The sequence below is a fragment of the Triturus cristatus genome, chromosome 7 (genome assembly GCF_964204655.1).
Source record: "Triturus cristatus chromosome 7, aTriCri1.1, whole genome shotgun sequence".
NCBI lineage: Eukaryota > Metazoa > Chordata > Amphibia > Caudata > Salamandridae > Triturus > Triturus cristatus.
Window position 1 is genome coordinate 661,453,248 of NC_140590.1, and position 14,983 is coordinate 661,468,230.

The 14,983-nt window shown below is 44.5% G+C and overlaps 1 protein-coding gene across 3 annotated transcripts in view; it reads right to left on the reverse strand.

Moving 5' to 3' along the window:
- LOC146810314 (ATP-binding cassette sub-family A member 10-like) overlaps positions 1-14,983 on the reverse strand; it is a 1,546,030-nt gene that overhangs the window by 501,568 nt on the left and 1,029,479 nt on the right. The gene's annotated exons all lie outside the window — the stretch shown is intronic.

The following is a 14,983-nucleotide window of genomic DNA, read 5'->3' on the forward strand; positions in this document are numbered from 1 at the left end:
CATCTTCTCACACCCTAATATAACCTTTGATACACCGACTCAAAATTTCAGACGGCCATTTTGAAAACCATAGATACTCCAATACCAATAACTACATACCCACTCATTGACTCTTAGGTCTACATACATCTCCACTCACTCACCTGTACAGTCACTCATACTTACAGTCAATCCGTACAGGACTATCATATGCATTTATACACCTTTATAGACACTCACACACCACCAATTATCTATGGAGGTACTGGCACACCTAGTCAGTCATGCAAATAATTAATCACAGTCCAATTTACTCACCTATACAGTTAAACACACTCAAGTTCACTTACTCATAAAAATACTAACAAATCCTGACACTCTTATACAATTACTAATACAAGCACACACTCATCCATACAGGCACTCCCTCAATCACACACTCTCACATATAGATAGTTATATACTCTTACACACATATACACTGCGTTTCACATATGTAGTTACTGACACATGTACAACTGAGATATACATTCAATCACTAACACACTCATACATACACTCACCCAACCATACAGTCCATCACAGTTGCACTCTTAAAACCATGCACCATAGAATCACCCACTCACACATCTATGCACAGAGTCACACACACCCTACCCACACAAACACTCAGGCACCCATACAGATACTGAGACAACCAATCAATAACCCATATATACACATACATATAGGTATTCACAAAACCATGCAGCCACTTATACACCAACACACCGACACATACAGACATTCACACAGTTTAGTCACTAGTCTGCAGTAAGGTACATTTAATGACTCACTTATAGAGTCAGTTACGCACCTAGAAAATCATCCATTCACACACTTGTACACCCACTCATTCTTCAACAGGCCTTTCAATATATATATTAAACATATTAAAACTTTACAGAAACACAGACTCACTGGATGACATCATCAGTGATGTCATCAGTGATGTAATTTGAGATGTCATCAGTGATGTCATCAGTGATGTCACTGACCATGTCATGAGTGATGTAATATGTGACGTCATCAGCAGTGCATTGCGGGGACGCGAGTTATAGTTAGCTGAACTAACTATAACGGGGGAATTTCTAGGGTTTCGTACGAGGGAAATGTCCAGCTAACTATAATGCCCCTGAAACCTATGTTTTTTTTAGTGAATATATATATATATATTCATATATTAATTATACAAAAATTTTGATATCCTATTTTGAATAAATAAATTAATGAAAAATTGCAGTTAAATAGCATGTACCTAAATTAATTTTAATTATTTACATCAATTGTAATCATTATTAATGCATATTAAAAAGGAGTTTTTCTTCAGGTTTGACTTTATTTTTAATTTACACTTTAGAAAAAGAATTCAAATTAATACATTTCCATTAATTAAAGTTTTATTTTAAATTTAACTTAATAGTGCTGTAGCATTTTAGTATTTCATTCTAAATTTAAAATAGATATAGGAAATAAATGTACATTATTACTTAGCATAAAATATATATGTTTTAATTAAATAAACGTTTTTATTTTCTTTATACTTTAATATGTTTAAGCATGCAGCGATCTCTTCCTGAACTGCAAAGTCTCCCTACATCCATTTTTAATTTTAAAAAAGTGTATTAAACTATTTTAATGTAAGTACTAATATTTATATATTAGTACCAAATTATATTTATTTATATGTTTAACTATTTTAAATAATGTAATGAAATTTAACATTATTTCCGATGGGATTTATTTTGAATCCTCTTCATTATTTTCCACGGGAAAGCATTGCAGTATCAATGGTTGCCATGTGTGGTACTAGACTTTGAACTTATTTTTGTTTTGCAGCAGTAACTTACACCTGGATTTGGTGAATAGGCAAACAGTAGAAACCTACTCAAAAGTGTTAATAACAAAAAAGTGCAAATTACTTTTGTGAATCAGGCCCTCAATTATTATTATTATTTTTTTAAACATATTTTATTGAATATTTCAAGTGACAGCATTTCAAGTTAATACATTTGCATACAGTGGTTTTATATACCAACAGCCATATTTAAAAATACAATGTTCACTTTAAGAAGTACTCTACTCTTCAGTGTAACATTCGGAGTGTGTTGATGGGTAGTGTATTTCATCATTATTGATGGCCACTACTGTTTAAGCTATTTTAAGAGGAACAAACATTAACTAAAACATTTATAGTAAAGATACCCCCTCCCCCCTGCCGACGGGTGCAAAGATGAACATATAGTCAAGGAAGGACCTGTTCGATATAAGTGTTTCCTATGATGCATAATGGCATGGATTCAGTTGTGATCGGAGCCATGGGGTGTTCGGCTTCAGTAGAGAGGAGTTTGAACCCTACTCATGTGTGCTTTCATAACTGTCTGTTAAGAGTTTGAAAGGGACTAGATATCCAGGACAACGATAAGTGGGGAGGTACTGTTTACCGTGGGTATGATTGTGGAGCTACCTGATAGGTCTATCTTTAGGGGTTAAATGTGTTTCACACTTTGAAGGATTCCAATAGTAGGTCCCAACTCATTGCTACAGGTCTCTTCTGGAGACCCCTGTGTTCTTCCCTGCGAAGAGCACCACTTTCAGTTGGTCCCCTGTGTTTGACCTCCACATACTATGCCAATGTCCTGGGTGGGGCTGCGGATTTCCACCTTTTAGTAAGGCAACGTTTCGCTAAAATAAGAGCCAGATACGCACATTTAGCCTGAGCTTCTTGACACTATTTCAATGTATAGGGGCTCAATATGCAAGTTTCCACCAATTGCCAACTGGTACCTCCTATCACCTTCCTAAGGGTTGTTATGACTTGGCCCCACAATTTATGTAAGCCAGTGCAGGTCCAGATAATGTGAATTAAATCTGCATCCTGATCATGACATCTGGGACATGCTGCCGTGGTATTGGGGAAGATGGAGTGTAATTTGTGTGGTGTTAGGTATGCACTCCGTGTTATCATATACTGTATGAATTTAAAACGTATGTTGTGGCCGGGATACTCGCTTGGGGTATTCTTTGTCTGAGAGCGTTCTGTTAAAATTTGTTATCCAATTGTGATGCACCTGTAATAAGGGTAAGGGTTGGTGAGCTCGGATGCCTCTGTAAAACCAGCAAATCAAGTGTCTTCCCGTCCCCATTAAATATAGTGAGTGTATCAGTTGATTTGTGTCCGGTTCTAACCCGTTAGGTGCCCAAAGTTGTTTAAAATATCATACCGGGCTGGCATTTACTAGGAATAGAGCCCGCGTGATTCCCTGTTTATGCATGAAGTCTGTGTGTGATAGTAACATTCTATTCCTAAACAGTGCTCCAACTTCCGCCACTCCAGCACTGTGTCCATGGAATGAGTCCACGTCATGTTATTGTGCCTTTGGGGGTGGGAATGCCAAGAATGGTTTACTGGGAGCATACGTGGGAGTGTGTGTGGTGTATTTTATTGCATGTTTCCAGTAAGTGAGTGCAGTCTTGAGCAGCATTGGGGCTGATGGTGGGACTGTTGCACCTGCACATATTTATTTATGTAATGTACCCTGGTCAATCATCTGAGACGTGTAAGCTATTTCATGAAGGTTTTTTCCCACCGTCCAGTATGAGAGCCCTTGTAGTTGCCCTGTCAGACAGTATGCCCGAAAGTCAGGCAACTCCATTCCCCCCGCATCTGGTGCAAGTTGTAATTTTGCTAAACTGAGACGTCGACGGCCTGTGCTCCATATTAAATCAATCAGTAGTGTGTTTAATGCTCTACAAATGTATCTGGGAATCACCACTGGTAGGTTTGTGAAAAATTAAAGGATCCGCGGGAGCATCAACATTTTAGATATTGCTAGGCGGCCTGCAACCGAGAGGGGAACAGATGTCCAGAAAGTGACCTGAGTACGCAATGAGCTTATTGCCTTCTGTATATTCCCTTCAAGGAGGTTGTGCAGGCGTACAAATTTGTATTCTTAGGTATCAAAAATTTGTAGGGGTAACAGTTATATCATATTCTCCAAAGGGGTTATCAAGATTGCTCCTAAAGGGGAAAGCATATGATTTCCCAAAATTATTGGCTATTTCTGTGATGGATTCAAACTGAGCAAAGCTACCCACTTCCGCATTTAAGTTCTCTTGTAGGTCTTTAGAGTAGATTTTATGCTGTCTGCATATAAATATAGTATGTGCATCGTATGGTTAATAGTGATACCCCAATCTATAGATTTGGCGTGCAGTCTATGTGCAAGGGGCTGAAGTGCTAGTACAAATAATATGGGTGAGAGGGGGGATCCCTGGCTCGTGCCTATTTGTACCTGATACGCTTGTGATATGTGGGCCCCAGTGCGTACCCGGGCTGTCCCAAATCTCTGGAGTGAGGTCATCATTTAGTCTCAACCCAGTGTGTCAAAGGCTTGACAAATGTCTAGTGACAAATACCCTGCCCCAGTAAGAGTCACAACGTTGCAGAACCGAAGTATGTTTAATAATGTGCTACATGTAGGAACAAACCTGCATTGGTCAATGTGTATTAGTTTCAGTAAATGAGGCAAGAGTCAGCTGGCTAATATTTTACTAAGTATTTTGTATTCATTGTTAAGTACAGAGAGTGGTCTGTATGCAGAGAGCTCAGTGTGATCCCTGCTGGGTTTAGGCAAGAGGTTACTAGGGCCTGCAATGTAGTAGGGGGCAAAGATCCTGCCAGTAGAGACTCTCTATATAATTTCTCTAGCCTGGGAGCCAGCTGCTGGGAGAAGACAGCATAACATTCATGGGGTATACCATCTAGGCCTGGAGTATTATTATTAAGTAGTTCTTTAAATGCTGTTCATATTTCAGCAGAAGTTATCGACACAGCAAGTAACTTCTTTGTTTCCACTGTTATTTGGGGTAAGTGGACTGTGCTTAGAAAGTTTTCAAATGCCTGTGGGTCTACTCTTTGTGGGGCAGTGTAGTATTTATAGAATGCTTGTTCATTTTGCTCTGTGTGGTTATTTGGGTTCTTTTTGGGGTAAAGCTTAGAGTCAAGCTCCTGAGGCGGAAGCCGGGAGCGAGGAACCACATTTCCCAAAACTCTTCATCACAGATGTACTTGTGTTTTTAAACTTGTCACAGAATAACTTGTGTTTTTAAAAGCCACTTACTTTGGGGAAACTAGTTGCCAGTCGCAGCAGAGCCAGCGCTGACGCTACACGCCCATTGCAATCTCTCCTTCGCGCCACGAGCAGAGGCCACGCCCCTTTTTTAGGCCACGCCCCCAAGCCTACTCCTACTAAAGACGCCGATTCAGGGCGCCAGGTAAAAGCTTAGAGTCAAGCTCCTGAGGCGGAAGACGGGAGCGAGGAACCACATTTCCCAAAACTCTTCATCACAGATGTACTTGTGTTTTTAAACTTGTCACAGAATAACTTGTGTTTTTAAAAGCCACTTACTTTGGGGAAACTAGTTGCCAGTCGCAGCAGATCCAGCGCTGACGCTACACGCCCATTGCAATCTCTCCTTCGCGCCACGAGCAGAGGCCATGCCCCTTTTTTAGGCCACGCCCCCTGGGCCACAACCCCGGAGTGGTAAAAACAATGTGCATATTCCGGTCGCACATCGGGCGAGCGCAGCGGGCGCGACGTTTGCGTGCCGAAGGCGCGCCTAAGGCAAGCCCGTCTGCGCCCGTCCGCGACCGACCGGGGCCAGGGGCCACCCCCCCTGCTCAATCATTATGCCATACCATTACCTACCACCCGCAGCTCCTTCGCCAACTAAACCAGACAGTTGGGCCATCCTGTTTACACACTTGGGATCCCTCTACCCAACATTCCGCTTGTAATCAGTGTGGCTTCCACCTCTCTCATGGCGTAAAGAAAGCGACATCATTCTCTATGCTGTTGCTTAACTGCCGTTCGCTTCCTAAACATTCTACGGAAATCTCTCTACTGTTGGAGGAGATAAACCCAGACGTCTTTTTCGCCACAGAGACATGGTTACAGGAATACTCTGAACCTGATCTAGTGCAAGCACTTCCTCCTGGCTATCAAATACTCCACCTTGACCGAAAAAAAGGCATTGGCGGTGGTCTAGCTATAATCTACAAATCAGATTACGTTGTCACCAGTACCCCTGTAAAATTCCCTGACTCTGAATGTCTTCCTTTTTTTATAAAATTCAGCGCCACACATACCTTCTCGGGTATGCTTATATACCGCCCGCCTGGACCACAAAGGCAGTTTCTTTCAGACCTTGCCTCGATAGCAGCAAGTCTTGCAGTTAGCGCTGCCAATTTCTCTCTTCTCGGTGACCTTAACATCCACCTGGATGACCCAAATGATTCTATAGCAAGAGAACTATCCTCAAGCTTAAGCGCCCTCGAACTGCACCAACGTGTCACCGGTCCCACTCACTTAAAAGGACACCTCTTAGATCCCGTCTTTAGTAACTGTAAAAACCTTCACATTGGAAAACCTTCTCCCCTTCCCTGGTCTGATCACTTCCTTATCCCGCTCACTTGGACCCTGCCTCATCTCCCCCCCAAACCCCCGATGACTCAACGATCACGCAATTGGTCTAAACTCCACCTACCTGAATGGGAGGATCTCCTACAAGGTACCAAACCCACTCACACATCTACCCCCACTCAAGATAATGATAACTATAATACGTGGCTCACCAGCTCCCTAGATACAGTATTACCACTAAAAAACTCCCATCCTAAGCGGGGCAATCCTACATCCCCGTGGTACACGAATGAACTACGAGAGGCCAAACGTGTATGTAAACGACTGGAGAGGAAATGGCGCCTCAGCTACCTCACATCAGATAAATTGAGCTATAGAACAGCAATTAAAAACTACAAAGCGGACATTCACCTAGCTCAGGCTAAATATTTCGAACTCAAGATTGAGAATGCCGCGTCCAAACCCAAGGAGATCTATCGAATAGCCAAGACCCTTTTGCAACTACCGGAGGCACCAAAGCATCATAACCATACTCAGACCCATTGTGAGGAAATAGCTGAGTTTTTTTACCAGAAAATAGAAACCATCAACTCTTCTTTCCCCCACTCTGTCACTTTGCCCACAGATTCTGTCAACTCAGGCTGCACGACAGTTCCTCCTCACGATCTCAATAACTTTCCTCCCTTAGAACCTACTAAACTGGAAAAACGTATGGGACAGGTTAAATCTGGATCACCCACTGACCCAGCTCCTCCCAGTACTCTCACCCAGATCACCCATCAGATCTCGCCCACTGTTCTAGACCTGCTCAACTCCTCACTCCATACTGGTACTGTCCCTCCTCTATGGAAAAGAGCAATGGTCAAAGCTCTATTAAAAAAACCTAGTCTCGACCAATCTAACCCCGCCAACTACCGACCCATCTCCCTTCTACCATGGCTCAGTAAGCTTCTCGAGAAGCATGTCAACTCCGTTCTCACTGACTTCCTGGAAGCCAATAACATACTAGATCTCTCCCAGACCGGCTTCAGGCCCCGTCACGGAACGGAGACGGCATTGATTGCAGTGACGGAGGAGGCAAGAAGGATCTTGGACGATGGCGGGTCCACGGCCATCGTCCTACTCGACCTAAGTGCCGCCTTCGACACTGTTAATCATAATATCCTTCTCCATCGGTTAGAAGGAATAGGATTGTCAGGGACTGCACTCAGATGGATGAGATCTTTTCTGACAGATAGATCCTTCAGGGTTTTTGAGAGGGATTTCACTTCTGCTAGTAGACCTCTTAATTGTGGAGTGCCTCAGGGCTCCTCCCTGAGCCCTACCCTTTTTAATGTCTATCTACGTCCCCTAGCTGATGTCGTCCGCCCATTTGGGGTGAAGATCGTTACTTATGCGGACGACACGCAGCTAGTGGTAGCGCTGGACTCCCCCCTTAACTCTTATCACAGTTTACACAAATGCTTGGAAGCAGTTGCTACCTGGATGTCTGGCTCTTGTCTTAAACTTAACAGGGACAAGACAGAGATAATGCTCCTTGGAAATAACATCGCAAAAACCATTGACCCTATCTGGCCTCTCTGTTTAGGGAGTCCCCCGCAACCCAAGGAGCAAATCAAGAGCCTAGGCATCTGGCTTGACCACACTCTTTCCTTTAACCATCAGGCCACCAAGCTCGCTGCCACCTGTTTCGGGCTGATGAGACTGCTTCGTAAAATCCTTCCTCTCCTTCCATTCCACTCGAGACGAATTATGGTTCAAGGATTGATCCTCTGCCGCCTCGACTGTGGAAACGCCTTATATCTTGGAGCACCTCAATCCACGCTCAACAAACTCCAGGTCATTCAGAACTGTGCGGCAAGAATTCTCCTGGATATTCCCCGCCGAACCTCAGTAAGAGCCAGACTGAGAGATCTTCACTGGCTCCCGGTGAGATCCAGAATTGAATTTAAGAGCATGTGCATCGCACACCGCTCTTACTGGGGAACAGGTCCCTCCATCAACTCCCCCCTTGTGAAAGCCTACCAGCCCACCTGTTCCCTCAGATCTGCGACCTCCCACCTCGCCTCAGTACCACGCATCAGGAAGGCCAAATGCGGAGGCCGCTCGCTCTCCTACAACCTAGCCAGGATCTGGAACTCCCTCCCTTCCATATTAGGTCTGAACCCAACCTTCTCACCTTCCGGAAGATTCTTAAAACCTGGCTATTCAGCAAAACTTCGGTTTAAAACTTCACCAAGCCCCCCCTATTCCAGCCTCTCCAGCTCAGCTCAAGCTCTTTACAGTGCTGGGACGCCCCTGGGTAGCCAACGCGCTTTACAAATCCTCATTCCATTCCATTCCATTCCAGTATGGGTGTAGGTGGGGGGGCGTTTCTAATTATTCGTGCTAACAGAGTGCATGGTCTGTCTGCTTCGGTATTAACTTTTTGTGTGTATGTGCGGTAATCTATGAACCGCAGTTGTTCCAGGATTTCTGCATATTTTGCACAAGCTTCTTGGGTCCCTTCTACATTTTTCAACTCCTGACTAAGTGTTTGGCGCACACCCACTACTGACATAATTACAGTTCTGCGTATGATTACTGTAGACGCCTCCCATTCTGTCATTGTTGAGAAGGCTGTGCCCGCATTTTCTGTGAAATAATTATCAATGGTTGATGACATGGTGGCTTGGAAAACACTATTCTCTACAAGGCTGGGATCTAGTCTTCATGTGGGAACCGGTGCATGGACACGTCCCCTGCAGGTAGTTATGTCCAAGGAGTTGTGGTCTGAGAGTGTATTACCGATGTAAGTTGTGTGGGTGATCTGTGTTAGAAGTGAAAGACTGCAGAATATGCAATCTATTTGTGTATACAATTCATGGGTTTATGAGTAATAAGAGTATTCCCTCATGCCTTCATTTTGACTGCACCATGCACCCCTTAATAACCACCCCTGTGACCAGGTCATAGTGATTTAGTCTGATGGATTGAAACAGCTCCCGGGAGTGGGGTGTGGGATCGGTCCAGTCTGACATCTAAGACTGCGTTGAAGTCTCCACCCAGGATGCAGGGGTATGGGGTCCAGTCAGCTTGTACTGTTCCTACGTGCTTGTGAAATGCATCCTGATCAGTGTTTGGGGCATAGAGACTCCATAACACTAGTAGACTGCCATCTAAGGTACCATGAAGTAGAGCGTACCTGCCATTTATATCTATACCCTTCTCCTGCGTGATGAAAGGGATCCCTGCCCTGATCCAAATTGCAGCTCTGGCGCAAATGCTGAGTAAGTTGTATTAAATAACTGTCTCTTCCATTTCTTTTGAAGTTTAGTGGCCTATGCAGCAGACAGATGATTCTCCTGCAGAAACACTATATGCGCTTTGCGCTTGGCCAGCTGTGCATGGATTCTGTGTCGCTTATGTATTGATCACATCCCCCCTATATTCCAGGTTGTGTAGTTATATTAATGACCTGTTGCCATGAGCAATTCCTATGTGTGTTATGCAAATTGCACCTTAACATCGGTCAGTTCTATTATGTCTGAGTAAAAAGCGTGTAGCACCCATCATTAACCCCTGTAAACTTCCCAACACTAGGTTCAACTGAGGAATATTGTTCGACCAAACATTTTGTGCAACATAACCTAAACATGTAGCTGCATAATGTGCAGCTGCCAAAGGGGCCACAGTGGCGTAAAAGTAAGTTGGGCTACCCAGATAGTTCTCGCTTACTCGCCCTGGTGGGAAGTGCCTACCCATCCCAGGACCCAGCCCACCCCAGAACTAGCAACAGAATATTCTAGCAGTGGTCATCACCATCAAGCTCAGGTCACCCTTCACCACATCACTTTGTAAGTGTATCCTATAAATTCCAGAGGTCGTTTACCCATGAGCTCAGGGGTGGGTAGGAGGGCTTCAACTTGCCTTCGTGGTTTTATACACCAGGCTTGCGGTTGACATCTTTGAGTTGTGGGTTTGACAGAGTGCTTAAGAGCAGCATCTATTGGTAGTTCAGAGAAGTGTACTCTACCCTTTCCCAGATCTCAGCAGAAGTGTCATAGAAGTTACTTTTTCGGTCAAGAATTATTTTGAGCCTGGCAGGGTATAGAAGGGTGTACCTCAGGTTCAAGGATTGGAGATGTTGTTTGATCCCTTGGTATGAGGCGTGCCTTTTCTGCATTTGCTGTAGTCTGGAATCAGCTAAATGCGCATGTTGTTGCTCGGAGAATCATGTCCTGATCCCTGTAGCTAAGTATTCGGGAGACAATAGCATATGGGGGCACCCCTGGTGCTCTTCTCCTGGCTGGGAATCCGGTGTTTCGTTAGGTGCCTCCTAGAAGCCAGCTTCAGGACTATTCACAATCCGGTGAGAGCCATATTCCACATGAATATGCGTTTCGTGATTGGTGTTTACGTGCTGCCTTGTTGCACTTCCTCAGTGTGTCCAGAGGTTAAGGGGTCCAGTTTCTCACTGCCAGGAGGGAGGAGGTGAAGTTTCCGGTGGTGAAGGGGAGCCTGGCAAACTTCCTTATGTATGCTCAGTATTGTGGCCTTACGTTCCGTTTAAGTCCCCTAGGGTTGGTCATGTGTCGCAACAACCCCGGGTCAACTGCACCTTTTCAGTGGAGCCTGAGTTCCCAGCCAGCAACTTCATAGTGCGCAGGGCCCCCAATGAAGCCACCTCTCCGCAAAACACATGGTTGGCTGATTGGATATTTTCTTGAAGTTCACCTTGTTAGGCCTGCAGGGACGATCAACGAACCGGGGTCAGACTCAATTAGCCTTCCCCAATCGTTGTACTCACCATTCAGGTAGTATTTCTGGTGCCTCTCTGGTTTCCCCCTCCGATGCAGTCACTGAATCTATCTTACACAGCCATGGGGGTAGAGACTCCGGCTAAATGGGGCAGCCGGATGCACCGCACAGTGCAGGCCAAGCAGTCCAGGCTTGTGTGCGGTCTAGGTTCTTGATGTAGGGGCTCAGTGCATTCCGCTTGTAAGTTCTGATCACGCCGACTATATTTCTTCCTGGGGGGGGGCAAGGTTTCCTCACTCACCGGATCTGCCCACGCATGTAGGGTGTTCCTGGGCCTCAACTATCCACGTCACAGGTGCAGCGTGGTGTGTTTTCAGCACCTGTCACAGTGTAGCCACGAATCCGGTTTCGGGTTCGATGATCAGTCCTGAGGTGTTTCGTCAAGGCCGTTCCGGCTGTGGCACTTGCAGGCCTCTCCTCACCCAGGGCGCTCAGGTACATTGAGTGGCAATGTGAGCCTCTGTCTAGTTGTTTTCAGGCCCAGTTTCCTATAGGCTGCTCCAGCCGATTCCTGCAGTGTCGGACCACCATCCCCACCTTTCTAGTGGTGTTGGGGAAGCTGCACTGGGTCTTGCACTCAGATGGCTCAGTCGTCAATAGGCTGCACCAGTTCACGGCTATATCTGAGGGTGCAGGGATCTGCTGTTTGCTGCCAGGGCCATAGATGTCAAGGCCATGTAGTAATTTAGCTATTTTGCAACACTGCAGCTGGATTATAGCACTCCAATTCCATTGTGGCACTTATAGCCTGGGGAATCAGGCGGATGGGTCATTTGGTAGGTCGATGCTGAGGGGATGCCAGGCCCTGGTCCGGTAGCCACTCGTTTATGTGACCGCCATCTTTGGCAGTTGGCCAAGCCCCAAATAATTATTATTCATAATGCACTTATGTTGTATTGAAAGTAGGGAGAGTGTTAAAGAAATTAATACATTGATACTTGTGAGAGGCATATAGTTCTGATGATTGTTTATCACTTTATAGTTTCACAAAAGATCACTTGAATGTACACCAATAACAGCAAGAGCATGTTCATCCAAAATATAATGTAGTTACCAAGAGCATACGTCTACAATCAAACACTTAAAAAACATTGATTTTAGGAATACCAGCATTCCCTTTCCACACATTGAATCTGAGAAAAATAGATATTCTGCAGATATGTTATTTTTATAAAGTGGAATAGATGATTCAACATCAATAAGGTACTAAAAGACAGTTGTGTTATATTTAAATATCCAATGCAACACTGACATTCAGTGCTAGAAGTGTGACAAATCGGAGTGGTGATATTTAGTTTCCTTTTGCTTTCATATCAATTCCCTTTCTTATCCGATTCCCCTTTTGTTGAGCCTTTCTCAAGGTCAACAAATATATTGTCAATGTGTATGTTGGGTGTTGGACACGGTGAGTTGTGGAAACAATCGTCGCTCCTATTGGATCCGGAATACAAAGTTAATACTTTCTGAAGGTACACTGACAAAATATCAACACCGAAAATAAACGCATACAAAAATATCTTGACCAAAATATCAATGTCATAAATATCTGCATCCTATACTTATAATGGTAAGTACAAAAATATAGAGAAAAAAATATCGATGTCATAAATATAGTTGTACAAAATATCATTTTTATATATATATATATATATATATATATATAAAATAAATTAATAAATATTAAATATATTAAAGAATAAAATTAATAAAAAAAATAAATCTAATATACATTTTAACAAATATAACAAATAAACTTAATTTAAAAAAGTTAAACAAACATATATAATAATTTATAGATATATATATACACCTCCATACATATATATCTCTCAAAACAAACAACCTCTTGCTTTTTTCTGAGAGGACCCACACTCCAAAACGGACAAAAATTGTCTATATCTCAAACCAGTCCCAGGATGCTAGTTTCTGGTCCAGAGAAGACCTGTTATGCAAGTTCTGGCTGGACTGTTCCCATGAGGAACAGGGTCAAGACTTATTTGCATATGGCTGGGTATGAACTGGGTTGGCGAAGTGAGCTAGAGAATGATGCTGGACTCAACCCAGATCTGTGACTGGGAGTGAGTGTCTGAAAAGTTTCAACACTTCGTCCTTCATCTCCTTGTGTTTGCTTTGTTCGTCTTAAGTTTGCAGGGTATGCCCAGACGTGGGTCCCTTACTCACTTTGCCACTGGATTCAAGCTACCCGGGCTGATGAGGGGTGTTACCCCGAAACTGGCCCCAGGGAAGACCTGGCTTGGCAGTTCAGGCTGGATTGTTCCCATGAGGAACATGGTCAAGACTGATTTGCAAAGGGGTGGGTCTGTACTGGGGTGGCAAAGTGAGCTAAAGAACAATGTTGTATTCACTAAGCCTGGGCAAAGCACTACGCTACATTCGCGAAGTTTGCGCTACTTCGCACTATGCAAATTGCACGTAGCACAGTGCAAACACGCGTAGCATAGCGTAGCGTAGTGCAGCGGTCATGTTTTGCTTGCTCGCGGTCCTCAACGTCAAGTTGGCGACCGCGAGCAAGCAAAATGACATCCTGGCAAGACTTTTTCCTCGTTCGCGATCAGCAACATCAAGTTGCCGATCGCGAGCGTGGAAAATAAACCTCCCGGCAAGCTTCTCAACGCGTGGAGGTCAGGTTTCTCATTGCGAGTGGTCACATATGCTCGCGATGAGAAACTACCAGTCCACATTGAGAAAACTGCCTCTCGAGTAGACTTCTACTCGAGCGGCAGAAAACGACCGCTTGCACTGTGCAAGATGCTGTTTGCACTGATTGCACAGTGCGGACAAGCATCTGGCACTGTGCAATCAGTGCGAACAGCATCTTGCACAGTGCACTACGCAGTTTGCGAAGCTACGCGTAGCTCGCGTAGTGCGAAGTGCACTTCGCGTAGCTACTTGTAGCGCTACTTCGCAAATTACGCCCAGGGTTAGTATTCACCCAAGATATGTGACTGGAGGTGAGCGTCTGAACATTTTCAGCACTCCATCCATCATCTCCTTGTGTTTGCTTTGTTTACCTTAAGTTTGCATGGTATGCCCAGACTTAGTACCCTTGCTCACTTTGACACAGGATTCAAGCTAGCCTGGTTGATGAGGGGTGATACACTGAAACCAGCCCCAGGATGCTTGTTTCCAGCCCAGGTAAGACCTGGCTTGGCAGTTCCGCTGGACTGTTTCCATGAGGAACAGGGTCAAGACTGATTTGCATATGGCTAGGTCTGAACTGGGTGGCGAAGTGAGCTAAAGAATGATGTTGGATTCAACTCAGATCTGTGACTGGGAGTGAGTGTCTGAAAGGTTTCAGTGCTCCGTCCATCATCTCCTTATCTTTGCTTTGTTTGCCCTAAGTTTGCAGGGTATACCCGGACTTGGGTCCATCACTCACTTTGACATTGGATTCAAGCTAGCCTGGCTAATGAGAGGTGTTACCCCAAAACCAGTCCCAGGACGCTTGTTTCTGGTCCAGAGAAGACCTGGCATGCCAGTTTGGGTTGGACTGTTTCCATGAGGAACAGGGTCAAGACTAATTTGCATATGGCTGGGTCTAAACTGGGCTGGCGAACTGTGCTAAAGAACAATGATGGATTCAACCTTGATCTGTGACTGGGGGCGAGTGTCTGAAAAGTATCAGGGCTCCATCCATCATCTCCTTGTGTTTGCTTTACTCACCCTAAGTTGGCAGAGTATCCCCAGATGTGGGTCCCTTGCTCACTCTGCCACTGTAT